The sequence below is a fragment of the Stegodyphus dumicola genome, chromosome 3 (genome assembly GCF_044657685.1).
Source record: "Stegodyphus dumicola isolate Sdum_Otavi_A_Nest chromosome 3, ASM4465768v1".
NCBI lineage: Eukaryota > Metazoa > Arthropoda > Arachnida > Araneae > Eresidae > Stegodyphus > Stegodyphus dumicola.
The window spans coordinates 106501400-106514850 of record NC_140770.1 but is presented as its reverse complement, the minus strand read 5'-3'; the positions used below and the strand labels follow the sequence as shown (position 1 = coordinate 106514850).

Here is a 13451-nt window from a genome sequence, read left to right as displayed (position 1 = left end):
ATTTAATCACTATTCATTAACAATAGTGTTCTATAATTATTATTGGCTGGAGTTTTATGTATGTATCTACGTGACTGATGTTATGCAGGCACCATATTACATGGATTAATTTTGAAATGACGCAGCTTAACAATATTTATTATAAGCAGTTACTATTTTTAGATTGGAAAGGAGAAATAAACCAGTTAAGGAATTATTGCAAATTAAAGTTAGAATTTTGATGTATATACTTTTTATCTTTTAAGATACTTTTTATCTTACATGCATATGAGATAAATAAAATGTAAAACAAAATTCTAACTTTAATTTGTAATAGCTTCTTTAAGCCATCTTTTTTTTTTTTTTAATTCTAAAAATAGCAACTGCTTGTAATAAATTTCTCTAAACTGGTTCATTTCAAAATTAATCCTTGTCAGGTGGTTCTTATGTAATGTTAATGACTTAAGTACTTACATAACACATCAGTAACGATATTAAAATTTTCAAACTAAAGCCTAAATTAACCACTGGGAATGATACATTCTTATCTAGATTTCGGTATTGGAAACTTCACATTTCTTCTCAGTTTCTTTGTTTTTCTGGCTTGTTACCCGCTACTGTTCCTTCTTTCTTCAAATTTATTGAAAAAATGTAAAAAGTGTAAATACAAAGTAATTAAGGACAGACGTGTTTTAATAGTTACTAACAAGTTTTAAGAGTAGAGTTTGGCGGCGAAGCATCTTTCAAGCTTTTTCCGAATTACCATCTATATAACGAAAAGCTCTGATTTAATATGTCCATACTCTGTGATGACATGTTAATCACAAAAACTCTTTACTATGGATTTGGTTCTGTCAAAAGTAGCTTGCTGTGTGCAGAATAAGCGAAATTTAAATTCGTCAGAATATGCTAAAATGCTTGCTTTTAAAATTAAGTGCACTGGCAGTGAAGCAAGAAATGACAGTTTTTTATTTTTTTTCCTCTTGTGGCGGACACTTAGCCGACTTAGGCTTGGCCTCTCAGACTTAGGCCTGAAGGGGTGGCCACTTTGATGTGAAAGCACCTTATTGGTGAGCCATTGTTGTCTCCTATGAAGGAAGGACAGCCATGGCTTCTCCGGGATTCGATCCCGAAATCTGTCGGTATTACAATAGACTTCCCTAACTACTATACCGCTTGAGCGGTAGAAAGGACAGCATAATTTTTATCACAATTTCAAACACAAGTTTTTATTATCTATATGACATCTAACAATAGAATTTGTAACTCGGTCTTTCACCGTACAACTCAAATCAAATGAAATCAATGGAATTTTTTATCTAAAACCGAAAACTTTTTGAAAAATTTCATAACACGCTGACGGATAAAAAGAAGATGAAATCATAACTTTTCTTCTGTTGTTATTGTTGTCAATTTTCCACCCCCAATTTTGAGGAACAGAACCCGGGGGAGGGAAAGAAATCCACGGGTCTCCAACCCCTTCCAACAATCCACACGAGAGAACTTCCGGCTCGCCGATTATTTAGAGTGCCGCCATGCCGCACCGACACTATACATTTACAAACATTCATGTCTTCTCCGGGATTCGAATCCGGTCCCTTCGGTACCGCAGTAGGCTCCTGCTAACCACTATACCGTCTGGGCAACAACTTTTCTTCTAATCTTTGAATCGGGAGGAAGCTAACATTATTTTCTTTTTAGAAATATTTCGCAATATTGTTCTTTTAGTTAAATCATCTTATTTAATGGAGACTTCTTAATTTCTGAAATTTTTTATTAGATTATTTTTACCATAGCAACAACTAACTTTTCAAGTGTGAAGTTTTGTTTTTGGAGAGAAAATAAGAAGGAAACAAATACTATACAAAACTTTTACCTGCAAAAAAACTATATAAAATTTTCATACATTCATTTAAAAAATTTTATTTAAAATTTGATAAAACAGAGCTTGGCATGGATTTTGAACTAAATTCTCTCGATTTCGAGAGCGATCAGATGTAGATCAGACACAGAAACCCTGCCTTCATACATAGTATGATAGCAGACATACCATTTTAGGTTTTTTTAAACTTCTGTATTTTAGTACATCTACTTGCGCATCAATCAATATACAACCATTTTGTCACCTTCAGAGTGATGAAAGCCAACAAAAGCTATACACTATATCAGGCATAATGTTCTTATTTTTCATAATTTTCTTAAGAATCATATTTTATACCCCATACAGAAAGTATTAAAAGTTATTGCTTAAAATTCTACATCAGTAGAAAAACGGGACTAGGTAATAAATTTGTGAGATTCATGAAATTTTTCATCAAAAATTAAGACTTCAGAATACGATTCTCAAATTGTTCTTGAATATGCATGTAATGCTGCCATCTCAAATTAGAAATTCTAATAAAAGTCCCACGCAAAAATCAATTCTAGCCAACATCATATTCTAATAAATATGCGTTCAAATATTTATGAATTATTAAACATAATAACTCATAAAATATTCATTAATTTTATAAAATATGAATCAAATGATTATTTTTAAAAATACGTATGCTAATAGTTATAAATAGTTAATTGTAAAGGTTCATAAGTTTTATAAAGTACGATTTTTGGTTGACTGTTTCTCTTTGCCGTGTAAAAGCTTTTCACAGGCAAGTTTTTTTATTTGTTTGTTTTCTTGTAAGGAGCAAAAAGACGCGTTTTATAGATAACTATGCAAAAGGATCCCTACAAGCTACATCTGGTCCATAGCTGATTCTCTGCAAATGTCAGTTCCACAAAATCGCCAAATCAATATATTGCCGCTCCCTCTGTAACTCTGTCATTCGGGAAACCTGGCAACGGAATTAATGATCATCTAGCAGACGATCGAGTCTGCAAAAAGCATTAGCACATAACCGGATTATATACACTTTTTTCCTATGAACTATGGTGACACAAAAGACAGAAAGCGTAACTATGGCACTGTGATTAATATAAGAATACTGTTATATTACGTTTTTCGTTGAATAGATTGCGAACGAAATTGAAGTTCCATCACATTTTGAGAATGACAAATAAAAAATTCTTACAACGACTGCAGAGTTCAATTTCGTAAATTGCAACCCCGATGTCATCCTATTGAATAAAATATACATCATGCTTTTACGGGTGAAACAACTGCCTAGTTCTTAGCCTCTTCCTGAATTAGAGCTTTCAATTCATCATCACACGCATTTAACTAAATCTGAACTGAAAAGTGGTAAGGTTCAGTTGGTAATGGTACAGTTTCCGAATGATTGAAATAAAAAGTAATTATTCTAAAGTATGTTGGGAGAATTAGCATTTTGAAACTTTAAATTAAAAGTTTTTAAAAAAGAATTGTACTTACAAAATGTTATAGAACTTTTCAGTATTCATTGACATTAAAAAGTTCTTAGAGATGTCTTTCCAAACTTTTTGAAATATCATAGAGTTTACGTTACGCTCCCAAACATTTAACAACCACTCGTCTTGGCAAGTATTGATCCTGCGCGAAACATGAGGTGTTATAATCTTGTATGCAGATGCAAAACAGTTCACAGAACACGATTTTTAATTTATCTTTTAAATTTAATCAATCTTTAATTCCTTAACAAAAAAAAAAAAAAAAAAGTTTAAAAAGCAGTAATCGTATCTCTTAATAAATTAAATTTTTTTATCTTTGAGTAAAATGGCTAATTGTAAGGGATTTATAATTTATTTTTATTTTCATAATCATTTCAATTATCTTTCAAGACTGGAATAATTTCAAAAACATTTAATTTGTAATCTGTGCAATGTATGAACCTGTCTAATGTATGAACTAATAATTTTCATGTTTCTAATGCTCTTTACCGTAATTAATGTAGAATCGTTTGGTTTATATTTTTGACTAAAAATAAATAAACATCAGTATTGACTTACCAAACTGAAGTTCTTTAGCCCCATTAAAGTTTACCAGATTTATAATACAAAATAAAGTTTAAAAAAAGGATTAGATGCTATTTAATACGTTTTTATCGTAATTGGGTATTTCAAACAGTCAGCTCTGAAACATTCCTCAATTTTAATTAATACTGATCTATTTTAACTCAATGAATATTAATTAACCAGTTCTGATCAATTTGAAATCAGAATTCATACATATCTGTACATCACAGGAAGATAAATAATCTAACGACTTAGATATGATTTTATATTTAACAATTTATATAAAAATAACAAAATAATTAAATATTTCGCTTTTCAAAAATGAATTCAAGGAGTAATTCTATATTATCAGATTATTTTATTTAGAATTTGAAAAAAAAAAAAAAAAAAAAAAAAAAAAAAAGGTCTTGTGAAATCCAAAGAAATTTCATTTAATTTGCTCAGAGATGAAATTAAATTATTAAAAACGAAGATTAAGGATTCTGCTAGCTAAAGAACATAACAATAGTTTCGGAAAGTTTCATACATTTTATCTAAACTGTTTTAAATAGAAGTTAGCAGGGGACTATAAGGCTCACAACGATTTCGTGTAAAAAATTTATTTATTCTATCTTACCATATTTTAATACTTATCAACTATATATTCAGACGCAAATAAAATATAAGATCAGTACAAATGATAGATTTAACGTCTCGTGTGCTTTGCTATCATAAACTAAGCTCGATGTTAGAAGATTTAGAGAATAATTTCCAAGTCTTGAAGTACGAGAAAGTCAGGGAATGGTAAGAAAGAACCCTTTGTTTACTCAAATAAAGTTCATAGATGGCACCAACTCGTGCTTTCAAAAATCAACACTTTTGGCTTAACTCAAAAGGTAATGAATAACTTCAAATTAAATGAATCAAAATTAGCTTAACGGCTTCACAGGTTAAATATCGCGCAAGCTGGCTCTGACTCGGAAAGTCGGAGTGAAGACAAGAAAGAGATGGCAAGAAAGCTCTACGCCATATAAACCTAATAGTTAGAAAATCAAGATAACAACGTGGCCTTCAGGTAGGCAGAATACGCCATGATTTCACCTTCCAAAACCTTTATTTAAATCAGGGTTTCTTAAACTGTGGGGCGCGTCACCCAAGGAAGTGGCGGGACCTGCACAGGGGTCGCCAAAAAAATTAGCAGTTTTGATATTTTTTAACTAATAATAATTTTGCTATTACCAAATACTTTTACACAATGTATCTGAAAATAGATAAAGATAAGACAATGCAGACAAAGGAAAAACAAAACAAAAACCTTTCGATGCCTTCTTTTTATAACATAAAAGTTCATTTTTCTTGCTTTGCACGTTACGCTGTCATTTCATCTGTTATTTATTTAAAATCTTCATGTTCTACGTCTTAAAATTAGGAATTAAAATTAATGACCTAAAGTAAAAAAATAGCAGTTTCACTCACGCGTGTGTCGGATTTGCGCAATACTTATGGGGTCTCAAAAAATTTTTGCAAATATTATGGGGTCCTTGGGGGTCACAAAAAAATCTCAGTGATAAAAGGGGGTCGCAAATGAAAAAAGTTTAAGGAACCCTGCCTTAAATATTAACTTCTTTCTACCTCATTTGAATACGCGGTTGTTAAATAATTTTCCTCCACCAATTTTGATTTCGGAGCAATCTGTCCATGACGCATGAGCTCTACAGGGTAGTCGAGCACATCGCAGGGGCCTCCAACCCAAAAGGGTACCTGGCGGACTCTTCATCGATGTAGCCAAGGCTTTCGATAGTGTCTAGTTGGGAGCTCTCATTTACAAAATACACAACCTAGGTTTAGATTACATAACACACATGATTAAATCCTACCTTAAGGTAGATTCTTTGTCGTTCGCCTCTTTAACAGCTACTCTACACGCCGAGCTATGTCTGCTGGCGTCCCACAAGGATCACATTTAAAGCCCACGCTGTTTAATACACATGTGGACGACATTCCTCGCACACCCAACACTACATTAGCAATGTACGCTGATGACACGGCAATCTTTGCGTAAAGTGTATCCGTTAGTAATCCAACGATGACAAGAACACATTCAGGCAATAAAGACCTGGCTGACCCAATGGAAAATCCAAGTCAATGTTAACAAGACAGTTGCTATACTCCTCACCAGAAGGAAAACAATTACAGGAAATCTACGATTTTATGAATCTACTCTGCCCTAGGCAAAGTCCTTTATCTTGGGGCAATCCTCACTAATACTTTCGTGGACCCCCACACATTACATCTATTATTAAAAAGTTTCTTGCACGTAAAGTCAACTCTTCACCCTGCAAAACCATCAGGAAAAAATTGCAGACTGCTCAAAATTGTGTTCTACTTCGGATCACCTGCATGCAGAAATAGTAAGATGCATGAGGAATTAATAATTGTTAAAATCAGAACCTACTTCTACTATCTGGCGAAAAGCAGCGTAACTTATTTAATCCTGTAATCCAAATTTATAATTATGACTATAATGACCCACGCAATAGCCAAACACCCATGTCTATATTGAATAAGTAAGTTACATGTGAACAGTATTGTATTTTTGTACATTTATTGCATTTTTGTATCTTGTGATTATTTGATTGTATATAGCTTTATATTGTATGTAAATTTTATTACATCACTATTCGCTCATGGTATTTGCACTTGTCATCACCAGTTCGACGGCTTTCTGTTTGCATTCGTCTTTAATTTTTCTAAATTCTTATTTTACAAAAGGGGGGAGTTATATTGGTAAGAATCACAGAAGTTAAGTTATGGCACGTAATTTATATCGAAATTTTTAACTCATTTATAGTAGGGGTAATGTACTATGAGCAGGCACCCTGGTGTTTAACGTCGTTACTTCGGAGGCAATTAAATAATTTGGATTCTAGTAAGAAAGTGTGAGTTGAAAGCAAGAGCGATTGGAAAGTGGTTCAAAGATAAAATAACTTTAACTAAATAGTAAATTAAATAAATTTTCACAGACTGAAACGATCCAGTACAAAAAATCATATAGAAAATTTAATAGAATATAATAGAGTAGAAGATAATATAAAAATAGAAAAATTCAAAAATAATTTTAGCATTTCATTAAAATAAAATTTGTTATTGTTTTTAGTAATTTCCTTAGTTAATATATTCATAATACGATGAAATCTTTCCGATAATATTAATTACATTACAACAGCAGTTTTTGTAATAGAAAAAAGACCATGTTGATAAATAAAAATTTCATCTGTAGTCATTGATATTTTTTAGTTTGCATTTGCTCTGTAGGGTTTATATTTATTTTAACTAACATTTATTTTAAGTTTAAACTATCTTTCCTGTCAAGCCTTACTTTCCCCTGGAATTGCCAATGCCAGAGTATGTAAAATTTAGTAGAACGCGCAAAGTATTCAGATTTTCAGCGGAAGTAAATTTGAGTTAAATAGAAGGGAAACGAGTTCGAATGTGTGCTTTCTTGCTTCACGAGCGTGAAGGTGGCTAGGTAGAAATTGAAGAACCGCGCGTTTCGGCCTGTGTGCTTGCCTCGGCAGATAGTTGAATCTTTCAACTTAATATTCAGAAGTTTGCTGAAATATCAGCGGTATCTTAGAACGCGGTTAGGTTAGTTACGTTTAGAGAGCCTCGTAGGTAGTAACTTGTTATTATACATTTTTAGTTTCTTATTTTTATTTTACCGCCGGGTCGGCGTAGTTTGTGAGCGTCAAGTGCACGCCTCTGTAACTTCTAAAGTAGAATAAAAAGGGAGTTAAACCCTTCTTAAGCGCCCCTTCTATGCATTCCTTCTTATATGTTCCTTCTTAACCCTTCTATGCGTACTTTCCAGTTCATAGCAGTCACTATTATTGTTGCGTGTAGGTTGGGGCCGCGCAACACCACACTGGCGCCCGAACACATGTCGAACTGAAATGGCCGAAAACTGGATGGAAGCTTGTGGACAAGTCCAACAACAAGAAATGGCAAGCCAATTGGAAGGATTTGGATACCTGGTCCAGACGATGAGAGCATCAATCAAGCCAAACGTCAATTTCGGCGGAAAAAATTCGGTGGCGATATTTCTAGAAGGCCTCGAAAATCATTTCCAGCTCTAACCTATGCCTGAAAGACAAAAAGTTGCCATTGCCACATCTGCACTAAGAGGACAGGCCTCGCTATGGTGGAAGAATATAGGTAAATTTTTATTAGGGGAATTCGGAGGCAAAACATATACCTTTGAAAATTTCAAAAAATCATTATTAAAGGCCTTCTCCATAGTGAAAGACCGAACAAAGCTAGAAGCCGAACTATATAGTTTTTATCAACGGAATATAGAAGAGTTGACGGACTTTATTCTGCGAAAAATTAAGCTGACGGATATGCTGTATGGGAAGAAACCCGACGCGGATATTATTGAAATAATCTTACCAAGATTGCTACCTGCTGTTCAAGATTACTTCGAAATTAGAAACCCAAGCACATTGCAGGAACTCTTCGAGTTGGCGGTCAAGTTCCAAAATCGTAGAATAGCGGAAAAAGCTAGAGGGGCATCGTATTCTCAAGGTCTCCGAAGGCAATCTTCAAATGAGCAGACCAAAAACGCAAATCGCTCTTATGGGGGAAAGAGCTATCAAGCTAACTCATCGAAGCTCGAAGGTCAAGACCCAAAAAGGAAATTTGAAAACAACCGTCCGCGTACCCAGAAGGCAGAAGTTGAAAGGAAAGCTTTAAACGAGTAGAGGGGCCTGTAAAAGCGAGGGTCCAGACCCCGGAAGTTTCGAAAAAACCCTCAAGAAGATACTTAAATACGGTTGTCGTAAAAAACTCACAATTACCGATTATACAAGTCCTGGTTGGCGATGTACCAGTAGAAGCCCTCATCGATACAGGAGCAGAAGATAATTTTATGAGTGATACTTCTTTAAGACGAATTTTAATAGGTTACGATTACTTAAAAATAAAAACACAGAAATCATAGCAGCGCAAGGACAAACTTTTCAATGTATTGGCGAATTATCATTACAGATACAGGTTAAAGACGAAAGCCTTAAAGTATTGATTTTTGTAGTAAAAAATTTGCAAAGTCCACTTTTTTAGGAGTTTTTGAAAGCCGCGAAGGCCAAAGTGAATTTTCAGGAAAGTTCTATTGTGCTGGAGATGGATCAAAGGGTGGTGGAACCAGTGGAACAACCGCAAGTCGACCTTAGCCATTTGAATGACCATGAAAGTCAAGCCATCCAGCAAGTGGTGAGTACTTTTTCGAATTTGTTTTCAGAACGGCCTGGTAACTGTCAAATTGTTACGCATGATATAAAGTTAACTGCCGACAAAACCTGTAGGATTAAACCTTACCGCTATGATAAACAGAAAGAGCAAATCATCGAAGAACACATTCAGGAAATGTTAAAGAACCAAATAAAAACGCCCATCAATAGTGAGTACGCGAGTCCAGTCGTACTATCATACACAGAGTCGTACTATCGTACACAGATATCACACAGTCGTACACAGATATCGATGTAGGAAAAAGAATGAGTTTCCTCCTTCGGATAAAAGGGCTTGGAGGTTTGCTATCGATTACAGAAAGCTTAATAGTGTTACTAAATTCCCAGTTTACCCTTTGCCGGTTATAGAGGAAATTATTAGAAAGATTAAGTCTACGAGATACATGACTACGTTGGACTTAACGTCTGGCTACTATCAAATAGCTATGAGACCCGAAGACATACATAAAACCGCGTTTATCACAAAATCAGGCACTTTTGCATTTTTACGCATGCCCTTTGGGTTGTGTGGGGCCCCGTCAACATTCCAGAGAGCTATGGACATTATTCTAAAGCCTGTCTTAGGGAAATCGACTTTAATCTATCTAGATGATATAATTATAACGGGTAGTACGTTGGAACAACATATTAAAGACTTAGAAGAAGTTTTAAATTATTAAAAGAGGCCGGTCTTACAATTAATGCATCAAAATGCAAGTTCGCAACTAAAGAACTTAAATATCTGGGTTATAAAATTTCGCAAAAGGGTATAGAAACTCAGGATTTAAAAATAAAAGCCATCAAGAATTTCCCACCTCCCAACACCGCCAAGAAACTTTCTTCTTTCCTTGGGTTATGTTCTTATTATCGGTCGTTCATAAAAGATTTTGCTAATATTGTTGAACCCTTGTTAGTAATTAAAAGAAAGAAAAGTAAATTCACGTGGACAGCAGAAGCAAATATTGCATTTGAAGGGTTAAAAGAAGCGCTCATCAATGCCCGTTTTGAAATTCCCGGAGGGGAACGAAAACTTGGAAATTGCAGCAGATGCGTCGGACTATGCTGTAGGTGCTGTTCTCATGCAAAATGGCCATCCTTTGGCATTTTTTTAGTAAAACTTTGAACCCTACACAAAGGAATTATACAGCTACAGAGAGAGAAACCTTAGCCGTATTTAATGGCTGTACACAAATTTCGAGTTTATTTCGGCAAAGCGCCAGTAACAGTCTTTTCGGATCATGCGGCTGTTGGTAGACTTTACTCGGGGAAAAACCTAACGCCCAGGTTAATAAGATGGGTTTTAAAACTCCAAGAATATAATATCACAATAAAATATAAACCGGGTAAGGAAAACAATGTAGCTGACGCACTTTCTCGTATAAAACTGGACGATGAAGAAAATTAACTCAAATGCGCTGTGTTGACATCAAAAATTTTAGATTCTAGAGAAACAATTATTGCTGAATTGAAAGCTGAACCTTGAATTTGGAAGTATCTATGCGTATTTGAAAGACCCCGAAAACTTTGAACACACAGATATCGATTCAATAAGAAATAGAGCAGAAAACTATGAAATAATAGATAATTTATTATTTTATACGAAAACAACAAACGAAAATTTCGAATACAAACCAGTCATCCCAGCCCTCGCTTCGAATAAGCATTTTGAAGGAATTACACGACGCGAAAACAGCGGGTCATTTAGGGGTCAGAAAGACTTTAAAAAGGGTACGCGAGGCGGTATATTTCCCGCAATTATATAAAACAGTAACTGCGTATGTCAGGTCCTGCAATCAATGTCAGTTAATAAATGACATTAATTACAGCCCGGCCGGGTACTTAAATAGCATTCGCGCTACATTTCCGAATGAAATTTTAGGCATAGATCTTCTTGGTCCTTTCCCCCAGAGTGAGTTAAATAAAAATCGTTTTCTTTTAGTAATTGTAGATCATTTTTCAAAATGCACAGAAATTGTTCCACTTAAACGCCCGTCAGCCAAAACAGTCGCAGATGCATTCTTACACAGATACATTTTAAAATACGGTACACCGATAAAAGTCATTACCGATAACGGTCAACAATTCGTTAGCCAAATATTTGAAAACACTTGCACTGGACTTGGCATACGCCATATCAAAATGGTTCCGTATAGACCACAGGCAAACATAGCAGAAAGAGTTAATAAAAATATTGTAAAAATAATTCGAAGTTATGTTAGCACACATCACAAGCGCTGGGATGGCTACATAAATCAGTTAGCTTATGCTTTAAGAACACCAAATCACGATATTACGGGGAAAACTCCAGCAGAATTATTTTTAGGACGGAAGTTAATTACGCCACTAGATAAATTATTCTTTGTGCAAAGAGAGCAAGAGTTCAAACAAAAAGATGTGCAAAAACTCATTGACTAGGCGGTTAAAAGGTCGGATACGGCAAGAAATAGACAAAAATTATACTATGATAGAAAACGCCGTGAAGCAGATTTTAAAGTTGGGGATAAAGTGTTGAAGCGGAAATTTTCTTTATCAAGTGCCCCAGACAATTTTACTGCAAAGTTGGCTCCAAAATTTGAAGGCCCCTATGTAATTCAGGAAATCAAGGGAGTCGTAGTGTACCTTAAGAACGAGAGAGGGGAAATCTGTAAAGCAAGTCCCGACCAGGTGAAAAAATATTATAATCAAAATGATTTTGGAATCCTTAAAATTTCTTGCAGGACTCAAGCGTAAAAGAAGTGGAAGGTCAAGAAGTAACGTCACCCGCTCCACCACCCAAGAAGCAGAGAACTGAAGAGAAACCTAGCCCTTCTACAAGTCATGCGACGGTACCGAAAAGAAGAAAGGAAAATGTTCAGACTCCAGCATTTAAGAAATACAAGAAAGCAACGCCGCCGTGTAAAGAATCTCTGGTAAAGAGGAAAAGATCAGTTACAACGTATCGCAGTAGAAATTCTGCATCGAGGAAAACACTTCCAGGGCCAGATAGTCAGGAGCAAACAAGGCCGCCGTTCACGAGAACGAAAAGGCAGCAGGAGGAACGAAAAGACCACCACCACCAGAAGAAATTCAAGCACGATTACAGACCGGAGGACGCCAAGACCAGCTGTCCAGGGGCAAAACGGAAAAGACAGCAACCCGACGACTACAACCCCAAGAGGCCTGCATACAGAGGGCGAAAAAGAAAAATCAACATGGACGAAACTCGAAAAACACAAAGGAGACGACTTACTTCGATGAATTCCATAACATGGGAGCAGTTCTGCCAGAAGAGGATGTCGGAGTTCCAATCATCGAAAACTCAAAGATAAGTTAAAATCTTCTATAAAATTTTTCTATTGTTCCGAAATGTTATGCGTAAATTACGAAGTTCTATGTTTTGACGGAAGTCAGTTTGTCTCGGTTGAGACTTGGTTTTGTTTTACTTTATTTAGCTAAAGCAAAAAGTATTATTTTCTTCAAGTATAAAATCTAAGAACAAGCAGTTCCTGTTGGTCAAAAGACTAATTCTGTTATGTTAAAGCCAAAATTTGGCCGAAAGTAAAATAACTTCGTATTCTTGTATTAATGAGAAATTTAGTTTCAGTGCCGCCAGCTTGGCGAAGAATGCGTGAAGTAAAAATTTATTTTTCTCTTATTCATTTTATGGTAAATTGTAAAAATCATATGTATTAGAATTTTGTAAATATACGTAAATACTTGAAAGTTATGTAAAAATAGAATTTAGTCTAGAAGCATAAAATTTTTGATGCTAAAAGTAAATACTCGAAAGAAATGAATTAAAGTTTAAGTATTAAACAGCAGATAAAATCATGCTTTAGAGCGAAAGCCTGCATGTCTAGAGATGAATGAGGGGGAAGTTAGAATAAATGTGTTTTGTAGGGTTCTACACCTACACTTGAATTTTAAGAATGTTAAAATAGCTCATCGAGTTTTAGAATGTCAAGTAAGGTGTGTCTATTTGCTCGTTGAATTCTAACAAATCATTGTGGTTAGGGGAAGTGTTGCAATACTAAAACACGAATATTCCCGTTTGACACCACACATGGTGGAGAGCCAGGGTAAAATTAAATTCATGTTTGAATACTTGAATGAATGTGAATTAAGCAGTAATTAAGAAAAATAAAACGAACAAAAACTTTATACAGTGTCAAGAAAGTGTAAATTATAATGTATTTAGAAAGATACTGATACTTATTCCTTCCAGATGCTGGAAGGAAGAGAACAGATTGATTGCTGAAGTCCAGGAAAGGTTGCTGTAAGAAGAGAGGGTAAAATGATTAT

General features: G+C 34.8%; 1 protein-coding gene across 4 annotated transcripts in view; it reads right to left on the bottom strand.

The window, feature by feature from the left end:
- Window positions 1-13451, bottom strand: part of LOC118188875 (phosphoserine phosphatase-like) — a 157259-nt gene that overhangs the window by 83369 nt on the left and 60439 nt on the right. The window contains exon 1 of one of the 4 annotated variants that reach the window (XM_085813131.1): window positions 3347-3476. The exons of the other annotated variants lie outside the window; for them this stretch is intronic. The gene's annotated coding sequence lies outside the window, so the exon portion shown is untranslated. Of the gene's footprint in view, window positions 1-3346; window positions 3477-13451 lie in introns of those variants that run through there. 4 annotated transcript variants of the gene reach the window in all.